The sequence below is a fragment of the Ursus maritimus genome, unplaced genomic scaffold (assembly GCF_017311325.1).
Source record: "Ursus maritimus isolate PB19 unplaced genomic scaffold, ASM1731132v1 scaffold_12, whole genome shotgun sequence".
Lineage (NCBI taxonomy): Eukaryota > Metazoa > Chordata > Mammalia > Carnivora > Ursidae > Ursus > Ursus maritimus.
The window spans coordinates 10,650,838-10,671,384 of record NW_024423564.1 but is presented as its reverse complement, the minus strand read 5'-3'; the positions used below and the strand labels follow the sequence as shown (position 1 = coordinate 10,671,384).

The 20,547-nt window shown below is 38.1% G+C and overlaps 1 protein-coding gene and 1 pseudogene across 1 annotated transcript in view; one reads left to right on the top strand and one right to left on the bottom strand.

Moving 5' to 3' along the window:
- MAGI3 (membrane associated guanylate kinase, WW and PDZ domain containing 3) overlaps positions 1-20,547 on the top strand; it is a 231,753-nt gene that overhangs the window by 79,432 nt on the left and 131,774 nt on the right. The window lies entirely within an intron of this gene.
- Positions 3,239-3,768, bottom strand: LOC103669444 (annotated as a pseudogene).

The following is a 20,547-nucleotide window of genomic DNA, read 5'->3' as shown; positions in this document are numbered from 1 at the left end:
TTTACTTACTTACTTACTTATTTATTTATTTATTTCTCTATCTATCTATCTTAGAGCATGTGTGAGTGGGGGGGAGAGGAGGGGTAGAGGAGGAGGGAGAGAGAGAAAATCTCCAGCAGTTTTCCCCCTGAGCATGGAGCCCGACAAGGGGCTTGATCTCATGACCCTGAGATCATGACCTGAACAGAAACCAAGAGTCAGACGCTCTACTGACTGAGCCACCCAGGCACCCCAGATAATTTTCTGCTCTTAAGAAGATTGTGTGTGGGGGGCAGGGGGTAGATTGATAATAAAAATGTACATAAGTAAGATAATTTTAATTATCAGTAAGATAATAACTGATAAATATGGAGAAGATAAAACAGGTTTGGGTAGATTGTGAAGGTCATGGGGTATGGTGAGAGCTGTTTAGCTGGAGTCGGAGAAAGCTGTGTTGAAGAGGTGACTTTTGGATTGGGACCTGAGGGGTGATGATGAGGAAACCACGAGAGGCCATCTATAAGAACATTCCCAGCAGGAAAAACTACGAGGTGATAATAAACTTGGTATGTTCAAGCACAGTGAGCCAAGGGGGAAGAGGAATAAGAGATAAGGTTGGAGAAATAGCCAGGGACCAGGTCACATGGAGACTAGTAAGCCATAGGAAGGAGTTCGGATTTTTAAAAATGCGACAGAAAACATTTATAGGGTTTTTCCAAGTGAGGTGTTTATAATCTGTGTGGAAGATAGGCAAGAGGACAGCAGAAATGGAAGCAGGGTATAAGGTAGGATGCTGATGCTAGCGTGGGGGGAAGATGGTGGTGGCTTAGATCACCATAGTTGGAGTGGAGATTCAAGCAATGAAGCCGTTGGAAATTGACAGAGAGACTGGAATGGTATGAAGGAAGGAGTCAAGGATGACCCTAATTTTTTGGTGACAGTAATGAAGCGCATAGTGGTGCTGTTTGCTGAATTGGGCAAGTCTTGAGGTTGGATGTGGAAGTGTAGGTTGAGGATGTCCTCTCCGTTTGGGCCACATTAGCCCTCTGTATACCAAGGAAAACAGTTATCATCATTTACCATCTGAGTCCATTGTACCCTTTTTACTTTCAATTTTATATTTTTAAGTTATTTTACAGATAATGTACAGAAGTACATATACAGGAGTAATGAAGACAGCCTTATTAGAAATGTCAATAAGATTTTAAACATAGCAAACTCAACCTTAAAAATACTTCTTTTTCCCAGCAGTTTTAGGTTCACAGTAAAACTGAGTAAAAAGTACAGAGTTAACCCATATACCCCCTGCCCTCACTCACGCACAGCCTCCTCCATTATCACCATTCCCCGCCAGATTGGGACATTTGTTACAATTGATGAATGTGCATTGATATATTATCACTCAAAGTTCGTAGCTCCCCTTAGGGTTCACTCTTGGTGTTGTATATACTATGGGTTTGGACAAATGTACAATGACGTGTATCCACCATGATAGTATCATACAGAGTATTTTCACTGCCCTAAAAGTTCTCAGTGCTGTGCCTGTTCATTCTTCCCTCCCAGATAACCCCTGGCAACCACTAATCTTTTTACTGTCTCTGTAGTTTTGCCTTTTCCAGAATGATGAGAAGACAAGCCACAGAGCGGGAGAAAATGCTCGCAAAAGACACATGTGATAAAAGCCCATTAACCAGAATGTCATATAGTTGCAATCATACACTATGTAGCCTTTTCAGATTAGCTTCTTTCACTTAGAAATATGCATTTGAGGTTCCTCCATATCTTTTTATGGCTTGAAAGCTCATTTATTTTTAGTGATGAATAATATTCCATTATCCGGATGTGCCACAGTTGATCGATTCACCTACTGAAGGACATCTTGGTTGCTTCCAGTTTGGGGCAATTATGAATAAAGCTGCTCTGAATATTTATGTGGGTAACCTGCATGCTTAGGCCAATTTGTGTGGGTATAAGTTTTTCATTCCTTAAGGTAAATATCAAGGAGCAAGGTTGCTGGATCGTATGGTAAGGGTATGTTTAATTTTGTAAGAAACCTCCAAACTCTCTTCCAAATTTGCTATGCTGTGTTGCATTCTCACCATCAGTGAATAAGAATTCCTGTTGATCCACATCCCCACCAGCATCTGGTGTTGGCAGTGTTCTGGATTTCAGCCATTCTAATGGGTGCGTAGTGGTATCTCATTGTTTTAATTTGTGTCTCTCTGGTGACATATGATGTTGAGCATCTTTTCATATCCTTATTTGCCATCTGTATATCTTCCTTGGTGAGATATCTGTTAAGGCCTGTGGCTCCTTTTATAATGGAGTTTTTTTTTTTTTAAGATTTTTATTTATTTATTTGACAGAGACAGCCAGCGAGAGAGGGAACACAAGCAGGGGGAGTGGGAGAGGAAGAAGCAGGCTCATAGCAGAGGAGCCTGATGTGGGGCTCGATCCCACAACACCGGGATCATGCCCTGAGCCAAAGGCAGACGCTCAACCGCTGTGCCACCCAGGCGCCCCTATAATGGAGTTTTTTGTTGTTGTTGAGTTTTAAAAGTTCTTTGTGTAGTTTGGTTAACGGGCTTTTATCACGTACATCTTTTGTAAATATTTTCTCCCACTCTGTGGCTTGTCTTCTCATCATTTTGACAGTGTCTTTCACAGAACAGAAATTAATTTTAATGAAGTCAATTTTTCAGTTTAATCAGTCCTTTCATGGGTTGGGCTTTTGATGTCTCAGCTAAAGAGTCATCACCAAACCCAAGATCCATCTAGATTTTTTTTTCCTGTGTTATCTTCTAGAAATTTTATAGTTTTGCATTTTTATTTAGGTCTGCAACTCATTTTTGTTAAGAGTCCAAGATCTTTGTCTAGATTAATTTGTTTCATGTTGATGTCCATTTATTCCAGCACCATTTGTTTAAAGAAGACTATTTTTTCTTCATTGTGTTGACTTTGCCCTTTTGTCAGGGATCAGTTGATTATATTTATGTGGATATATTTAAGGGCCCTCTATTCTGTTCCCTTGATCCGTTTGTCTATTTTCTCACCAGTACTGCACAGATTTCATTCCTGTAGCTTTGAAGGTCTTGAAGTTGGTTAGTTTGTTCTTGCCTTTCGATATTATGTCGGCTATTCTGAATCTTTTGCCTCTTCATGTAAACTAACTTTATTTATTTATTTATTTATTTATTTATTTATTTATTTATTTTATTTAAAACCAGAACATTTATTGTGTGACCAATCATTGAAATTCTTAAAATGAACTGCATGCCGCAGTAGTCGCCCTCTTGGGTTGAGGTGTTGTTCCTTCATGGAATCCATGCCTGAATCTGAGCAATACAATTTGTAGGTGCCTCACCTGACAGGTTCCAGTGGTATTTCGTTTTTTAGCCTTGGCACTCCAGTGTTGCTTTCTCTTCTGCTTGGCAGGATAGCCATATTTGCCACAGGGTGACTCTGAAGGTGGTAGACCTTAGAGCCACAGCAGCGGCATCTGTGCGTCTTATTGTTACGCTTTCCAAATGATACCAACCCCTTCATCATCTTGTTTCTAATACCAAGACCAAAGAGTCCATATAAATTTTAGAATCAGTTTGTCGATAGCCACAAAATAGCTTGCTGGGAGTCAAACGTATTTTTATTTTGTTTCCTGGTTGTGAAGGAATATACATATTCAAAATGAGAAAAGTCCCTAAATATAATTAACTCCTCGTCAACTGCCATTGATAAACCTGGAACACATATACAATGAATACATACTAATTTCAGATTTCAAATACATTTCTAATAGGCTTTGGCTTACCATTACTTCTGGTTCTTGTATTTTCATTGTCAAAAGCAATACTTGGAAAAATTTTGATGGCTGATGATTTTGTTTGGAAAAAAAAAAAGGATGACCATTATCAGTTGAAAAGCATTTTTGTTTTTTAAATATACAAATTCCCAATTAGACTGATCTATACAATGATTTTTTTTGTTTCTACGTCACCAGTTTCCTTCTCTTCTGTATACCTTTGTATAAATATCTGCCTGCAGCATTTATACATCTGTGAGCTTTATCAAGCAAATTTTGCTGTACAAACATTTTATAAAAGATGAAAGAATACTGCCACACATCTTTTAGGTAAATGAGATAGTCCAGATTCTTGTAACGTAGTACATGATAAAGTCCCTATTGAATTAACTACAAACCCTATATTGCCTTTTTGTCCTTAAAAATATATTGTAAACTCACTGCTTCTTAGATTTGAGAAGATTCATCTAGGATTATTGCCATTTGCAGATTCATTATCTGAAATTTTACTATGACCTGCGTGTTTACACTCAACATCTAATAACTGTGAAGCATTTTTCTCCGTTGATCTCTTTGCCGTTATGGGTGGATAATGAAATATTCTGAATTCTCAGCTATGTCCACTGAAACCCAAAATGAATACAAGGATGGTGTCTCCAGACTTCTTTTCGAAAGACGAGGCAATACTTTTTGGGTAACGCAGTAAGAACATTGAAGGACGATACAGCAGTGCGTCCTCCTTCTAGGCAATTCCATTATTCTTCCATTATCTTATTATTTAATTTTTTAAAATATAGTTGGAAATAACTGATGAGTAGTGATGAAGGAATTGCCAGGATGATGAACTAGAAAAAATTTCAAGATATAGGAAAAACACTGAGGTCCCATAATATATCTTGGATTTATAAAAGGGTCCAATGTAACTATATGGTAATTGCAAGAGAAAAATGACTTTTATTTTATTACTTTTTAAAGTAAATTTTCTCTTTGTTCTTTGGAAGATCCCTAGGAAAAAATGAAGTCATGAAATATCAATCCTTACAAATAGAACTGCTCAAAAAAAAGAAATTAGGAAACAAAACTTGGACCCAGTAGACCCTGATGGTATTAACCAAGGGTTAAGTTTGAAATGCATATTAGACGTCCTAGTGGTGATGTGGAGTAGTGGTTGTCTCTGTGAGGCTGGAGCTCTAGGGAGATCCAGGCCAGAAATTTTGTCTGAGAGTCATCCACACATTTTTGGTATTTAAAGCCTTGAGTCTAAATGGGGTCACTTGGGAAGGGAGTATAAGTTGAAAAGAGGAAAAGAGCCAGGCATACTAGGCTTTTTAGAAGTTTGGTGAAGGAAAAGAAGCTTCTGAGAAGCTGTAATCAGTGAGGTAGGACCTGTGATATTTAGAGAAGAGTGTTTTAAGGAGGAAGTAATCAATTGGGTCAAAGGATGCTGAGGGATAATTAAAAAAAAAAAAGTGAGGTCAGAGAAGTTGAGCCATTGACTTAAAAAAAAAATGGGAGTCATTGATGACCTTGAGAAGAGCTGTTTCATTGATGCGGTGAGGCCAAAAGCCCATTTGTAGTGGATTGAAGTGAGGAAGTAGAGATAAAAAGAAGAGGCAGCTTTGTCAGTAGATTTTGCTGTGAATAGGAAACAGAGAAATGGTAGGTAGGTGGTGGAGGTTTCTCTTATACACGTTAGGAGATTGAGAGGAGTGGGTAGAGTACCTAGAATTGGGGGTGTACCTACCAGGGAGTTGTTGGTACCTTATCATATTGTAAGGTTCTATATTAATATTCTCTAGGAAGGAACAGAATAGTCCCTGCTCAGTTTCTTCCTCCCACCCCTCTCTCTTTTCCTTTTATGATGTTAAAAAACTCTGTAGGATTTTTACTTGCTTTTTTGTGTGTTAGAGACAAAACACTGAGCACTGGCTTGCCTTGTCTGATTTTTTGACGCAAATCAACGGGAAAAATGAAATCTTAAGCAGATTCCAGTTTTCTGGGATATATTTAGAACTTTAAGTGAAATGTACTGGTAGCAAGATTTTCTTATCATTTGGGGCTTGTATGAACTATAATAATTACTGTCTAAATGAGAAGATGAACTGAAATAGCATTTAATTTAGACTAGCCTAGAATTTGAATTTAGCAATGTTTTCTTATATGAATGTTGCTTAGGATTATGAAGAACAAAGGTTCTGAAATGTATTTTATGTTTTGAGTTATAAATAATTTAAATTGAGGAAAAGTCTTGAAAACCTTTACTGTAGAAACTAATTTACTAAATGTCTATTGAATGGCCAGTTTGAAGCAGTCAGAACTTAAAATACTAGTTTGGATACTGTTTTGTTTCCTTAAAAAATATTATTTCTCCAGAATGTGTAAGGGTTATATCCGGTGAAGTTGGCTCTGATCACGTCCCAAGTTTTCTTATCTGCCTTAGATTTGGCATATGATTTTTAGAAAATGTTCAGTTGTTTGTGATATGTAGTTGTGCCAACTTCATTATTTTATGATTTACAGGAATCAAAACATCTTCTTTGCAACTTTTCATCTTTATTCTTTACTTAGTTTGTGTTAAAATCTTAATCCTTTGTGTTATATGTGATAGCTCAATATTGTAAGCCTACTTAAACAATAAGACTTTCTGGAACAATTCTAAGTGATATTCCGGGAACTTAGTGGCAGTTAAACAATACAGATGTCTTTTGGCTTTTTAAATTTTCATGGTTGGCTTTCACTAAATGAGATTGTTGGATGTAGAAATTATTTAGCATCATCCTCAAAAGTCCCTTCAGACTAATTTCCAAACCTAGTTTCTAAAACTCTCCAAAGAGGCAAGATCTCAAAATTTTGTAAAGTTGACTATTTAAAAATTCTTTCATGTTAATGATAAGATGGTTAGTTAAATTTATCTGGGGTGTAATATTTGCCAAAATATTATTTTACATGTTTATGCTCATAAATTTTGTATTTTAACATTTATTTAGCTGCTTCGATTCTCCCCCTTTTCCTCTCATTTCAACACACAGTTCTTTTTTAATTTCACCGCAAATTTAGAGAAAAAAGCTTCCTCCAACAAATCTTTAGTATTCTTCAGTGTAATATCATAAGCTGTAAAACACTTTAGATTTGGTCCCTGCCCAAGACCTGGCCAGTTTCATGTCTTCAGTAATCTTGATGTATTTAAAGTTTTGCTAATAAACCGTTTGAAGCTTGTGGGTCTTCTCTCATTTTTTTGTACCTTTTACCTGTAGTATTGTCTCCTGACTTGACTCTCTAGCAAGTTCCTGCTTATTCTTTACATTTCTGCTGACAGTTCACCTCTCTCAATGTGTTTCTTTTGGTGCTACTTCTTAAATATTCCTGCTATACTTTGCAGATCCTTCTGCTGTAGAAATTATTTAAATACAGTTGTTGCACATTTGTCTCCTCCCTAGGCCTGCAGTGTTCTATAGAGTAATTCCTAGCCATAAGTGGCTAGTGAGCACTTAAAATGGGGCTACTGCAACTGAAGAACTCAATTTTTAACTTTACTTACTATAAATTAAATGTGAATAGCTGCCTGAGGCTAGTAGCTACGTGGTTAGGCAGCATAGTTCATAGCCTTTGTAGTATGCTAATAGGAATATGGGAAGACGTGGGTGAAAATCAGTATTTCTACTAAAAGTTAAGTATCTGAATTGAAATGTGCTCTTAAGTGTAAAATACACTTGGAATTTTGAAGACAGGACAAAGAAAAAGGAATGCCATTAATAATTTTATTTTTTTTAATTTATTTTTTTTAAAGATTTTATTTATTTATTTGACAGAGAGAGACAGCCAGCTAGAGAGGGAACACAAGCAGGGGGAGTGGGATAGGAAGAAACAGACTCCCAGCAGAGAAGCCTGATGTGGGGCTCGATCCCAGAACGCCGGGATCATGCCCTGAGCCAAAAGCAGACGCTTAACGATTGCACACCCCAGGCACCCCCCATTAATAATTTTAAATATAATCTACTGAAATGATACAATTTTAATAGATTAGATTAAATAAAATACATTATTTAAAATACTTTCACCTGTTTCATTTTACTTTTTTAAAAAGTGGCCACCAGAAAATTTAGAATTCTACATTTGGCACACATTTGGGGCTCACATTATATTTCTGTTGGACAGTGCTGCTCTGATAATGAGCTCCTTTGTAGGCAAGGACCTTATCTTTTCATTTTATCACACCTATTACAGCACCTGCCCTAGTAGGTGCCCAATAACCAGTTGTTGAATGAATGAAATAAATTGTCTCTAGAAATTGTAAGCAGAAGCCTTTTGAAGAATTGAAACTTTAGATTAAAGAAAGTGACTTTGCAGGTCTTTAGGTGTGAGTCTATTTCATACTATATTTTGATACATGATACATAAATAAACACACACACCTGCACACAGAAGGAAGAAACGAGATCTAGAAAGACAGTAGTCTTAGCACTTCTCTATAATGAAATCATGAAGTCCTTGAAACAGCATCTATGGCTCATCAGTGAGGCAGGTTTTATTAATAATCTCCACTTACAGGAAACTGAGACAGGGAAATTAAGTAACTTGCCCTAAAACACAAAAACATTAACTGGCCAACCCGTGACTTGAATTCAGGCAGTCTGGCTTCATAGTTAGTACTTTTAACCACTATGCTAAGGATGTATAAAGTAGATAATTTTGGTGAGCCATGATTATTTAATTATTATTTTAGGCATGAAAGGATTTGTGTGAGTGAATCTTGGGAACAGACTTGGAGGACTTTGGGTGTTTAGATTCCTTTGCTTTCCTGGAATGAAGGAAATTTACTTAGAACTTGCAATCTGCTCTTAATTACTTGAAGATTTATTAAAGTTCACCAATCAAAGTCTGTTTCTGTCCATTCGGGGAGCTCTTATATTTGTGTTTTTAGTGACTTTTTTTTCGGCTCATAGAGAAGTATAAAGAAAGTGTTGTCACTGGTAGGGTATTAGTGAAAATTGTCATTTGGCTTCTGGGAAAACAGGAAAACGAAATGGTTGCTTATATACTGGTCCCAGGAATCACCTTCCTTCTTGTATGAATAAGGAAAATTTCTTCTCCATGACAAGACCTGTAATACTTTACTTTTGAGGGGTAGCGAAAAGGCAAGGATGTAAGTTTATTTCTCCTTGGCTTTCTATTAACATTTCCCACTGAAAGTTTTATTTCATATCTAATTGAAAATCCAGTATGCTATTATACCGAATAAACCTTATCAAATGAATAGTCATGAAGCAGCAGGGTATAATATTCAAGGGAAAAGATACATTCCTTTTCATTTTTAACGTGCTGCCACAAATTCCCATATATGCTGTTTTTTTCCCCCCCTGTTCACATTATTCTTTTCGGTAGTGACATACCTTTTGAGGATTCATACATTTGTAAGGGTATTCTGGAAAATTTAGCTTGAAAAATATGTCGAAGGAGTCAGATGGATTCTAAGTAGTGAAAATGAATTTACATTATCATTTTGCAGGCAGAAAATTTGTATGTGTCTCTGTTGGTGGGCACTTGGGTTGGCAGTTCTGCTCCGCGCTGCCGTCCAGGGACCTTGATCTTTTATATTGTCCCATTGTCCCCTAAGCGAGGTGTTGCTCTTGCCAGCAAAGATGAATGGGAATCACCATCACCACCACAGACACAGTCTAGTCTATGTGACGAGGGCAGAAACAGGTGGATGGCAAACAGCTTTTGAAAAATATCTGACCTGGAAGTTACATACATTTCATCCTCCTCTCCCTTTAGCTAGAACATAGTCACGTGGACGCATCTATCTGCCCACGAGGCCCAGAAATGTAGGATTTTAAAAAAATTTTATGTATTTATTTGAGAGAAAATGAGAGTATAAGAACACAAGCAGGGAGAGTGGCAGAAGGAGAGGGAGAAGCAGACTCCCTGAGCTGGGAGCCCAATGTGGGGCTCGATCCCAGGACCCCAGGATCAAGACCTGAGCTGAAGGCAGATGCTTAACTGACTGAGCCACCCAGCTGCCCCTGGTGGTATATTTTTAAAAGAAAGAGAAGAATGAGTGTTGGAAGACGATCAGCCTCTGCCATGTGAATAATTCTCACTTACTCAGCATCTGTTGTATGTTAGACGTTATGCTTAAGTGCTTTATCTGTTTTCCCATTGCATCCTCGTGGCTGGGATGCAGAAAGTTTTTTTTTTTTTTTTTTTAAGATTTTGTTTTATTTATTTGACAGAGACAGCCAGCGATAAAGAGAACACAAGCAGGGGGAGTGGGAGAGGAAGAAGCAGGCTCCCAGCACAGGAGCCTGATGTGGGGCTCGATCCCAGAACACCAGGATCACGCCCTGAGCCAAAGGCAGACGCTTAAGGACTGCACCACCCAGGCGCCCCAGGGATGCAGAAAGTTTTAATGGCTCAGGTTAGGTCATCCAGAAGTAGAAGAGCTGGAATTTGAACTCAAGGTTTGTTGGACTCCCAAAGATCATGGTGTTCCCACCACTCAAGCCTGAGAGTTTAATTAATTAGAAAAAGGGATCAAGGGTTTTGACCCAAGCAACTGGAAAGCTAGTGCTGTCATTAACAAAGACAAAAAAGTTGGACAGTGTTGAGTGAGGTGATCAGGGATTTGCCTCAAGGTATTTTAAATTTAAGATACCTGTTTAATCCGAGTGAAGATGTGGAGTACGCAGTTCTATATGCAAACTTTGAGTTCGGGATAAATGGTTTGGCTAATAAACACATTAATTTGGTAGCTTCTAGTTTATAAATGGCATTTAAAGCAAGAGAATGAGGGAAGATAAAAAGAATAGGTCCAAGACTGGAGTATTCCATCCTTAAAAGATCTGGGAGATGAAGAGGAGTTGGGAAAGACTGCTTTCATAGATGAGCTTTTATTCCTCTCGTCAACTTTCTCAGCCTGCCACACACAGAAGCAGAATGTCCCACTCTCTACTGCTTTTGAATCCATCAGTAGCAAACATTTTATCATCCTAAGAATGATAGATGGTGTCTTTGAAGTGGGAAGTATAGCCGTGAAGTACTTGGGCCAAGGGAGCCAGGAACAAGAGACTCGATGCCCAATATGTTACTCTTAAATAAAATGGGAATCTGAAAGCAAACTCTTGATCTGCTGATGCCTGGTTTGGTATTATCACTACCCCATATTACTTTAGTAATACTACACGTCTTGTCTTTACTTTTCTGGCAGAAGTCTTTCTAATTGCTTGCTTGTTTTTGTTTTGCTTTTAATTTTCCAAGTTTCCTGCAGCAATTTTCTAGTTAGTAATGAGTATTACTTTCTGGAATGTGCATTCTCAGCAAAGAATACACAAGGATTTAGAGATACTTTTTAGAAGATTTCTACTTACTTTATCCCCCAAAGCTTATAAGCCTCGTTAGTTCTACCTTCACCATCTGAATCTGTTCCCATATACCCGAATTGTTCAGGTAGAGGTATTATTCTAGAATAATGAACACCGCACATTGAAAGAAACAAGCGGATGAGTTTCACAACAGTTAAGTTCAATTATGCTAGCAATTAAAATCAATTAAAATCATTTTACAAAACTTGCAGCTTTGAACTAATGAAGACTATATTTTTTAGCTTTAGATTTTTGAAAAGGAGAAGAAAGCTTCTATCTTGATCTTTAATTCTTTCACTTCAGACAACTGGAGCTGGTAGCATCATCCATTTTGTTCCTGTGATTGGCAAATTCCTCAATCTCATATCTCTCATTTCTGTTTTCTTTCCCAGAACAAGTCTGGTATTTTCCTTAGAATCCCACCAGTCACCTCTCCAATAAACTTAATTCTTTATTTATATTTAATTTTGAGCTGTTCCTGTAGCAAATCACCACGAACGTAATGGCTTAAACCACAAACATTTATTATCTTTCCGACTGGAAGTTCAGAAGCCCAGCACGGGTCTCACCAGACAAAAATCAAGGTGTCGCAGGACTGCCTTCCTTTCTGGAGATGCTAGCAGAAAGCCTACTTCCGTGCTTACTCGGGTGTTGGCAGAATTCAGTTGCTTGGGGGACTGAGACCCCGTTTTCTTGCTGGGTGTCAACTGAGAACTGTTCTCAGCTTCCAGAGGCCACCCACATCTCTTGGCTTGTGGCCCCTTCTTTCATTTTCAAAGGCAGCGACAGCAGGTTGAATCCTCCTCAGGCTCTGAAATTCTCCTCCTCCTTCAGTCTCATTTCTTTCTGACTAGCAAGTGAAATTCCTTTTACAGACTCGTGATTAGTATGGGCCCATTGGGATTTTCAAGGGTAATCTCAACATCTCAGGGTTCATACTCTTAATCACATCTGCAAAATCCCTTTTGTCATGTGTAAAGTAGCATATTCCCAGGGACGTCTTTGCGAGGGCATTCTGCCTATTACAGCACTTCTCATGTTTATATATTTCTTTTTCTTTCTTTCTTTTTTTCCCCTAGATTTTATTTATTTATTTGACAGAGAGAGAGCCAGCGAGAGAGGGAACATAAGCAGGGGCAGTGGGAAAGGAAGAAGCAGGCTCCCAGTGGAGCAGGGAGCCCGATGCGGAACTCGATCCCAGGACCTTGGGATCATGCTCTGAGCCGAAGGCAGACGCTTACTGGCTGAGCCTGGGTGACCCCTCCATGTTTATATATTTCTAAATAGAATATAAAGTAAAACTTGGCTTTTGCAATAAAAAATAATTTAGACAAACTCTCGTTCCTTTTTTCTCCCCTCATCCCTTTTAATACAGTGGCAATCCCGTGAAATTTAGTTTAGAATTTGAGAAGAGATAAAATTAATCTCTGTGACTAAAACTTCAGTATAACTAGTTTTATCTAAGTCACAGTATTCCAACTCTCTGTTTAATTGTGATGCTCAGGAGACAGGACAGAGAGGCTTAATATTGACGGTGACAGTGATGGTGATTGTGATTATGGTGTTGAACCTTTGAGGGGTTCAGTTTCCTTTTCATACCCTTGGAAGCTCTCTTGTTGTCTTTTGAAAATTATCTTCTAATTGTTAAGAGGTCTGAGAGTTTTGTGTTTAGTTCAGATTGTTCAACCCATTTTTTAACTCTACCTGGGGATCTTACTCTGTCTTGAATCTTGTGATTTATATGGAAAAGAGGTGAATTGACAGCATAGTTACAAATGTGAAAGCTTTTTTGAATTGCTTTGTCAATATCAGAAATAAGAACGTCTAGTATACTTTTCTTATACTTTCCCTACCTTTAAAAGATTATTGGAAAACTTAACTGTGCCTTGTATTTTAATACGTGAAGGTCGTTTTGGTATAAAAGCAAGCTGGTACTGATATTTACATATGAGATCTATCCTTAGGTAACTGACTTCTGATGCTGTTTCTTCTTAGTGATGTTTAGATAAATTCAATTCTGCTACTAAATAAAAGTGTCAGTGCCTCAAAGCTCTGTTATTTGAAGGATATCTAAGAGATCTAAAGGCCTGGAGTGAATATTGTTGGGGGTGGCGTGGGATTTGAACGTATATATTTTTCTCCACTTTTTTGTTTTGAAAAATATAAAGCCTCAGCATAGTTACAAGAAGAGTACAACAAGCATGTGTGTATCCCTTCACCCATATTCACTGATAGTATGTGCATAAATGTAGCAAATTATTAACTGACGTGTGTGTGTGTGTGTATCTAATAGATGTAAGTACAGATTTTTTTCTCCCTGAATCATTTGACAGTTGGTTGCAGACATTTCACTTAGAAATATTTTAGCATGTATCCCACTCAGGAAATTTAACAGTGATACAATACTATTAAGTATTATGTAGTTCATATTCATATTTCCCCACTTTTCAGATTCTGAAATCGCAAATGATTTTGAAAGGGCATTTATTACTTTGAAAATAGGAAAATCACTTTGAAAAGAATTTTAAATATTTATCACGTGAAAACCATGGCAAATTCTAAATGAATGCCCTGGAGTACAGTTCAAAGCCAGAGAGAACTCAAGCTGTGAATTTTCAATATAGTTTTAGGCATCAAAACTATCAGCAGATCATGTGAGGTTCTAAACTTGGTGTACTGTTGATGTTTTCTTATAATTTATATACTTTTTTGTGAAGATAAGAACATGGAGTCTTCAAAGTCTTTTTTTTTTTAAAGATTTTATTTATTTATTTGACAGAGAGAAAGAGGCAGCGAGAGAGGGAACACAAGCAGGGGGAGTGGGAGAGGGAGAAGCAGACTTCCTGCTGAGCAGGGAGCCCGATGCGGGGCTGGATCCCAGAACGCTGGGATCGTGACCTGAGCTGAAGGTAGACGCTTAACGACTGAGCCACCCAGGCGCCCCATGGAGTCTTCAAAGTCTTGAGATGGGAATGGAGTGGAACATTTCTTGTCAAGTTCTCTTTGAACTCTCAAATTCTATGGTTTCAATAATTTAACAGATATTAACTATCTATTAAATACACAACGTTGTGCTGGGTGCTCTAAGAAATATGGAGATAATCTTTGATCTCTAAGGTTTCAGGGGAGAAAGAAGTTGTAACGAAGTAATGAATGAAAGTAAAGTGTATATGAAGAACAGTAAGGTATTATATTAACACAATACAATGAAAATCCTGGAATAGAAGAAAGTGGGCTGGGTGGTAAGAAGAGTACAGATAGGCTTTACTGGGTTGTAAATATTTGTTAACAGAAATCCAGCGTTTCTACTGTAGTTTTCCTGTTTATGTAAAAATTTTAATTGGAATTAACTACATTAATAAGGGCAAGAGGGCCTGGGTGGCTCAGTCGTTAAGTGTCTGTCTTCGGCTCAGGTTGTGATCCCAGGGTCCTGGGATCGAGCCCCACATTGGGCTCCCTGCTCAGCGGGAACCCTTCTTCTCCCTCTCCCACTCCCTCTGCTTGTGCTCCCTCTCTCATTGTCTCTCTCTCTCTGTCAAATAAATAAAATCTCTAAAAAAATAAGCACAAGGCATGTGTAAATCAATTGACTTAACAAAAGTAGAAGTTCCCGTACGTGATACGGTGCAAATACGAATAACTATTACAGCTTTTAATGAAAAGAATATATTAAACTAAATTTAAGTGTAAAGAAGTAGAAATTAAGAAGAAAAATTTCTATAGCCATCCCATTGAAAGCTAATATCTGCCGATATGTCACTTGATTTTCTTTCCATCATCTCTTCCGTCTTGTCTATATATTTACATTGGATCTTGCCAAATGTAAATTATATTGTCTCAAGTTATAAAATAATCAATGGTTTCATTTTATTTTATTTTTAAAAGATGTATTTATATGAGAGGGAGAAAGAGAGAGAGAGAGAGGTGAGGGACAGAGGGAAAGAATCTCAAGAAAATTCCCTGCTGAGCACGGACTTAGGGCTTGATTCCAGAACCCTGAGATCATGACCTGAGCCAAAATCAATAGTCAGACTCTTAACCAATTGAGCCACCCATGTGCCCCAATTTTTTTCATTTTAGTATCACATTTTGGTAAACACCATTTTTAAAAGGAACATAACATTTGAGTGCTTGTGGCCTGATTTATTAAAACCATCCCCTATGGTCAAACAAAAGAATTCAGTCTTTGTAAAGAGGAAACAATCGCAGAAATGGTAAAGTGCTGATGAGAGAACAGACTTGTCTCCTTGAAAAGATCTACCTTCATTTTTTACCCTGACGATTCACTACACCAAATGTTTCATTGTCATTTCTCTTGCTAAATTGTGGCTAACATTTTAATGGACCATTACTAAATTATTTAAACCTTCCATTGGATCAAGTCTAGAAAATTCAGTGCTCTGTTGACTATTGGGAAGGAGTGTTCTATATATAGTTTTGCTTTTATAAAATAACTTACTAAGGGGGGAAAGGCATAAGAAGCAAGTGAAAAAGAAATGTGGTTGGCACACTGGGAAAATTAAAAGAATTTTATTACAACTAGTAAAAATCTAGAAAAATTAAAATTTTGTGTAGTACTTAATTGGTAATTCAGACATATAATACTGAATAGAACAAAGGCTTTCTGTTACCCCCCATCATTCCCCAGATCCCCTTGTAGGGGGCAGTTACTATTATTCTGTTCTAGTGTTTCTTTACAGGATGTTTGATGCATATCTAAGCACATGTTCACTCACATTCACATATGAACATATTATTCAACCTGATACAGTAGCCACTTCACACTCATTCAGATGGCTACTATTAAAAAAAAACAAACCAGAAAATAACAAGTGTGGTGAGGATGTGGAGAAATTGGAATCTTTGTGCACTGTTTGTGGAAATGTAAAATGGTACAGCAACTATTGAAATCAGTGATGGCAGGCAGTTCCTTAACAAATTAAACAGAAATACAATATCCAGGGACACCTGGGTGGCTCAGTCGGTTCTTGGCTTCCGCTCGGGTCATGATCTCAGGATCATGAGATCTGAGCCCTGAGTCTGGCTCCGCACTGGGAGTCTGCTTGGGTTGCTACTTGGGATTCTACCCTCTTCCTCTCCCTCTTCCCCTCCCCCTGCTCTCAAGCACACACACACATGCTCTCTTTCCCTCTCTCATTGAAATAAAGTCTTTAAAAAGTTGTAAAAAATTAATACCTTTGGAGCTGCTTTCGTGATTCTCAGATTTCTGTCTCCAGGTTCAACTTTCTTAACCCCCCACTTGCCATCTCTGCCTGGTTGTTTCATAGGCATCTCACCGTCACACGTCTAAAACAGGACTCCTGGTTACCATCCTTCTACCAAACCTGTTCCTTTCCACGTGTTTCCCTCTATTGTAAATGACAGCTCCATTTGTCGAGCTACTCAGGCCCAAACTCTTGGAGTTGTCTTCAGCTTCTCGCTTTCTCTCACATTCCATATCTAATACCAGCAAATTCTGTGGGTCCTACCTTCAGAATATCTCACATCTGACAGCTTTTCACCTCCACCTACCCTAGTCAAACTGACTTACCTTCCTGCTAGAGTTGGACTTCTGCTGGCCTCCTGATGATTTTCCCCGTGTCCACTCTTGCCTCTTTAAAATCTCTTTCCCACAGATTTTAAAACTGTTTCTTTTGAACACATTAATCAATTGTCGCACTTCCCCATTCAGAATTCTTCCACGACCACTCACAGCACTTCAGATAAAGTAGCACACTTCCTGCCTTGGCTTAGAAATCCCTACATGGTCTGGCCTGGCTGCCTTGCTGACCATAGCTTCTACTACTTTCTCCCATGTTTTCTGAGTTCCAGCATTAGTTTCCGCGAGTATTACCAAGAACACCCTAGCCTTAGGGTCTTCCCTCTTAGTTTCCCTCCCCTGAAACATCCCCAGATATCCACACAGCCGTCCACAGAACGCTTCCCTCAGTTCATGCAGATACCAACTCAAACGCCATCTCTTCAGATCTTCCTTGGCTGCCTTATCTACCTAGTTACCCCCATTATCTCCCGTCATGCATATTTCCTTAACTTGCTGTTTTAATTCATAGCACTTATCTGCCTGATCTCATGATTTCCATTAATTTATTTTAGTCTGTTTCCCCCAGTAGGCTTTGTGTCTGTTCACTGGAGCGGTGCTTGGCCTGTGAAAAGTAGTATAGTGGAGTGTCATATTAAAAATACAAGAACAAACACCAAACAGCTTCTGGTGGAAGATTGCTTGGGTTCAAATGCCATTTCCACCGCTGTGATCTTGAGCAGGTTGCCGAACTTTGCGTGCCTCAGTGTTCTCGTCTGTGAACTGATGATAACAGTCTCTGTCTCTATGGATTTTTCTACATCAAATGAATTAATCAAAGTTGAAGTGCCAGTTCCTGTCACATAGTAAATGTAAAAGTTTCTCTTGCAGCAGGATATATTACCCCAAGATAAAGTGGCTTAAGACAACAAGAAACGTGTTTATCTCATGCTGCTTCTGTAGGCAAGGAATTTAGGAGTGGCTTGCTGGCTCAGAGTCTCTCATGAGATGACGTAGGCCAGGGCTGCAGTCATCTGAAGGCTTTATTGGGGTCGGGGGGTGTGCAGTCACGATGGCTCACTTATTCTCATGGCCGGCAAATTGATGCCTGAGCTGTTGTTGGCAGGAGGCCTCAGTTCTTCACCACGTGGTTCTCTTCATAGGGCTGTTGAATATTCCTCTGGCTTTCCCCAGAGCAAGTGATGCCAGAGAGAGCAAGGTGGAAGCCACAATGTCTGTTATGATTTAGCTTTGGAAACCACACACCGTCATTGTTACAGTATTCTCGTGGTCACACAGGCCAGCCCAACTCAGTGTAGAACTGGGGCACTCTTCACGAGGTGAATACAAGGAGGCAGTAATCATTGGAGGCCATTTTGGAGTGTGGCGACCTTAATAAGTGATATACAAGTTTTACTATTTATACAAGTAAAACTATACAAGTTGTACTATTATTACAGTAGATAGAGTATTTGATTGAATGCACAGAAGCATAAAGATCCAATTCATTGTGATGATGATGTTGTGTGGGAAGTTTCTCATCCTGTAGTTTTCAGCTTCTCTGCATCCTTATATTTAAGGTGCTCTTTTGTTAGTAGCATATACTTCTGGCTTTGATCCAGTAAAATAATCTTTTAATTGAATATTTAGTCCATTTGCATTTAATATAATAACATTTTGGTTTAAATCTGTTTTTTTTTTTTATTCGTTCCACCTGGTCTATGCCATTTGCTCTCCGTTCTTGCCTTCTTTTGAATTATTTTTGATCATTTCATTTTATCCTATTGACTTGTTAGTTATATCTTTTTTTCACTATTCTTTTAGTGATTTCCTAGAGGTTAAAACTTTTTTTTTTTTAACTTGGTCTGATTATCACTTCCTGACAAGGTGAGAGCTTTGAAACACTTCAACTCCATTTATTACCCTTTTGCCTTTACGCTATTCTTGTAGTGAATTCAGATTCTCTGTATATTTTAAACTCAAGACATGATTTTTGTTGTTTTATAGAATCATTGAGATTTACCCACATTTTTACCCTTTCCACTGATCTGCATTGTTATCTTATGTCATTGCTTCTCTCTGGGATTATTCTTTGTTTGCTGAAAGAACTCCTTTCAGTATTATTCCCTTTAGTTCAATTCTGCTGATGATAAATTCCCTTGATTTGTATTTGTTCAGAAATGTCTTTATTCCACCTCCATTTTTGAAGAGTATTTTTACTAGGTATAGAATTTAGGTAGGGCATTATTTTTTCCCAGCTCTTAAAATATTTTATTCAGTTTTCTTCTGACATATTTTCCACTGAGAAGTGGGAGTTGCTCTTTTGAGGGTACCACTCTGCTGCTTTTCGGAGTTTCTCCTCCTCATTTTAGCAGTTTGTACTATGATGTGCTAAGTGTGGTTTCTGTTGTGTTGGTTATCCTTTTTAGTGTCCATATTGCTTCCTGAATCTATGGTTTGGTGTGTAAGGTCAATTTGGGGAAATCCTTGACTGCTGTATCTTCAACATTGCTTCTGCTACAGCCTCTTTCTCCTCTGGGACTACAGTGTTATATCTGTGAGACCTTTTCACTGTGTCTCATGCTCATACACTCATTTGCCACATTTTCTTACCTTTTTTTCTGTATTTTAGTCTGGGTAATTTTATCTGACTTACCTTCCCAGTTCACTAATTTGTTCCCCTGTTTGGTCAAACATGCTTGTGAACCCCATCTTAAGTTCTTAATTTCAGTTATTGACTTTTTCAGTTCTAGAATTTTCATTTGATTATTTTCCCTCTGACTTTCTATCGTGAAAAGTTTTCACAATTTGAAAATTTGACATTTTATTTATGTATTTATTTATTTTTAAAGATTTTATTTTATTTATTTGACAGAGATAGAGACAGCCAGTGAGAGAGGGAACACAAGCAGGGGGAGTGGGAGAGGAAGAAGCAGGCTCATAGCGGAGGAGCCTGATGTGGGGCTCCATCCCATAACACCAGGATCACGCCCTGAGCCGAAGGCAGATGTGTAATGACTGCGCCACCCAGGCGCCCCCTGAAAATTTGAAATTTTGAAGAGAACAATCAATACTCATATACCGTATCTGAATTTATCAGTCGAATACATTTTGCCACATTTGCTTTATCCCTGTATATAAATCCTTTTGCCCCCACCCCCAACCATTTGAGAACAGATTAAGACATCATGACTCTTCTTCCCTAAATATTTCGTTATGTTTTCCCCCAAATACTTTGCCATGTATTTCCCAAGAACAAGGACTTCTATATAAATATGATTATCATGCTAGAGAATTTAATACATATAACACTTTATGTCATATAGAGTCTGTTTTTTAAATTTTCCCAAATGTCCCAATAAAATCCTTTACAGCTGACCCACCCCCCAATCAAGGGTCACATATGGCATTTAGTTGTCCTGTTTGGTCTCCTTTAAATTAGAATTGTTTACCAGCCTTTTTTGGGGTTTCCTTCACATCCACATCTTTAGGTTCTAGGCTGGTTGTTTTGCAGAAGTTTCTCCAATTTGGATTCATCTAATTGTTTCTTCATGATTAGTCTTGGGTTAAACATTTTTGGCAAGAATACATCAGAAAATCATGGTCAGTTTGTCTCATTATTGGTGTTGTTAAGTTTGATCATTAGACTAAGGTTGAAAATGTGTATAAAAAATCACAGTCTCTAAATTAGTAATGGTTCATACATGTTAAATAATGTATCAAAGTGTGTCTTTCCCTAGAGTAGGAAACTTGGCAGAAACTTAGCTCATTTCCAGTACTAGAGTATTTCAAATGGAAGGAGTCATAAGTACTGTTCACATTTAATGCCTGACTCACTGACAACTCAGTTAACATGTCCACAAACAACT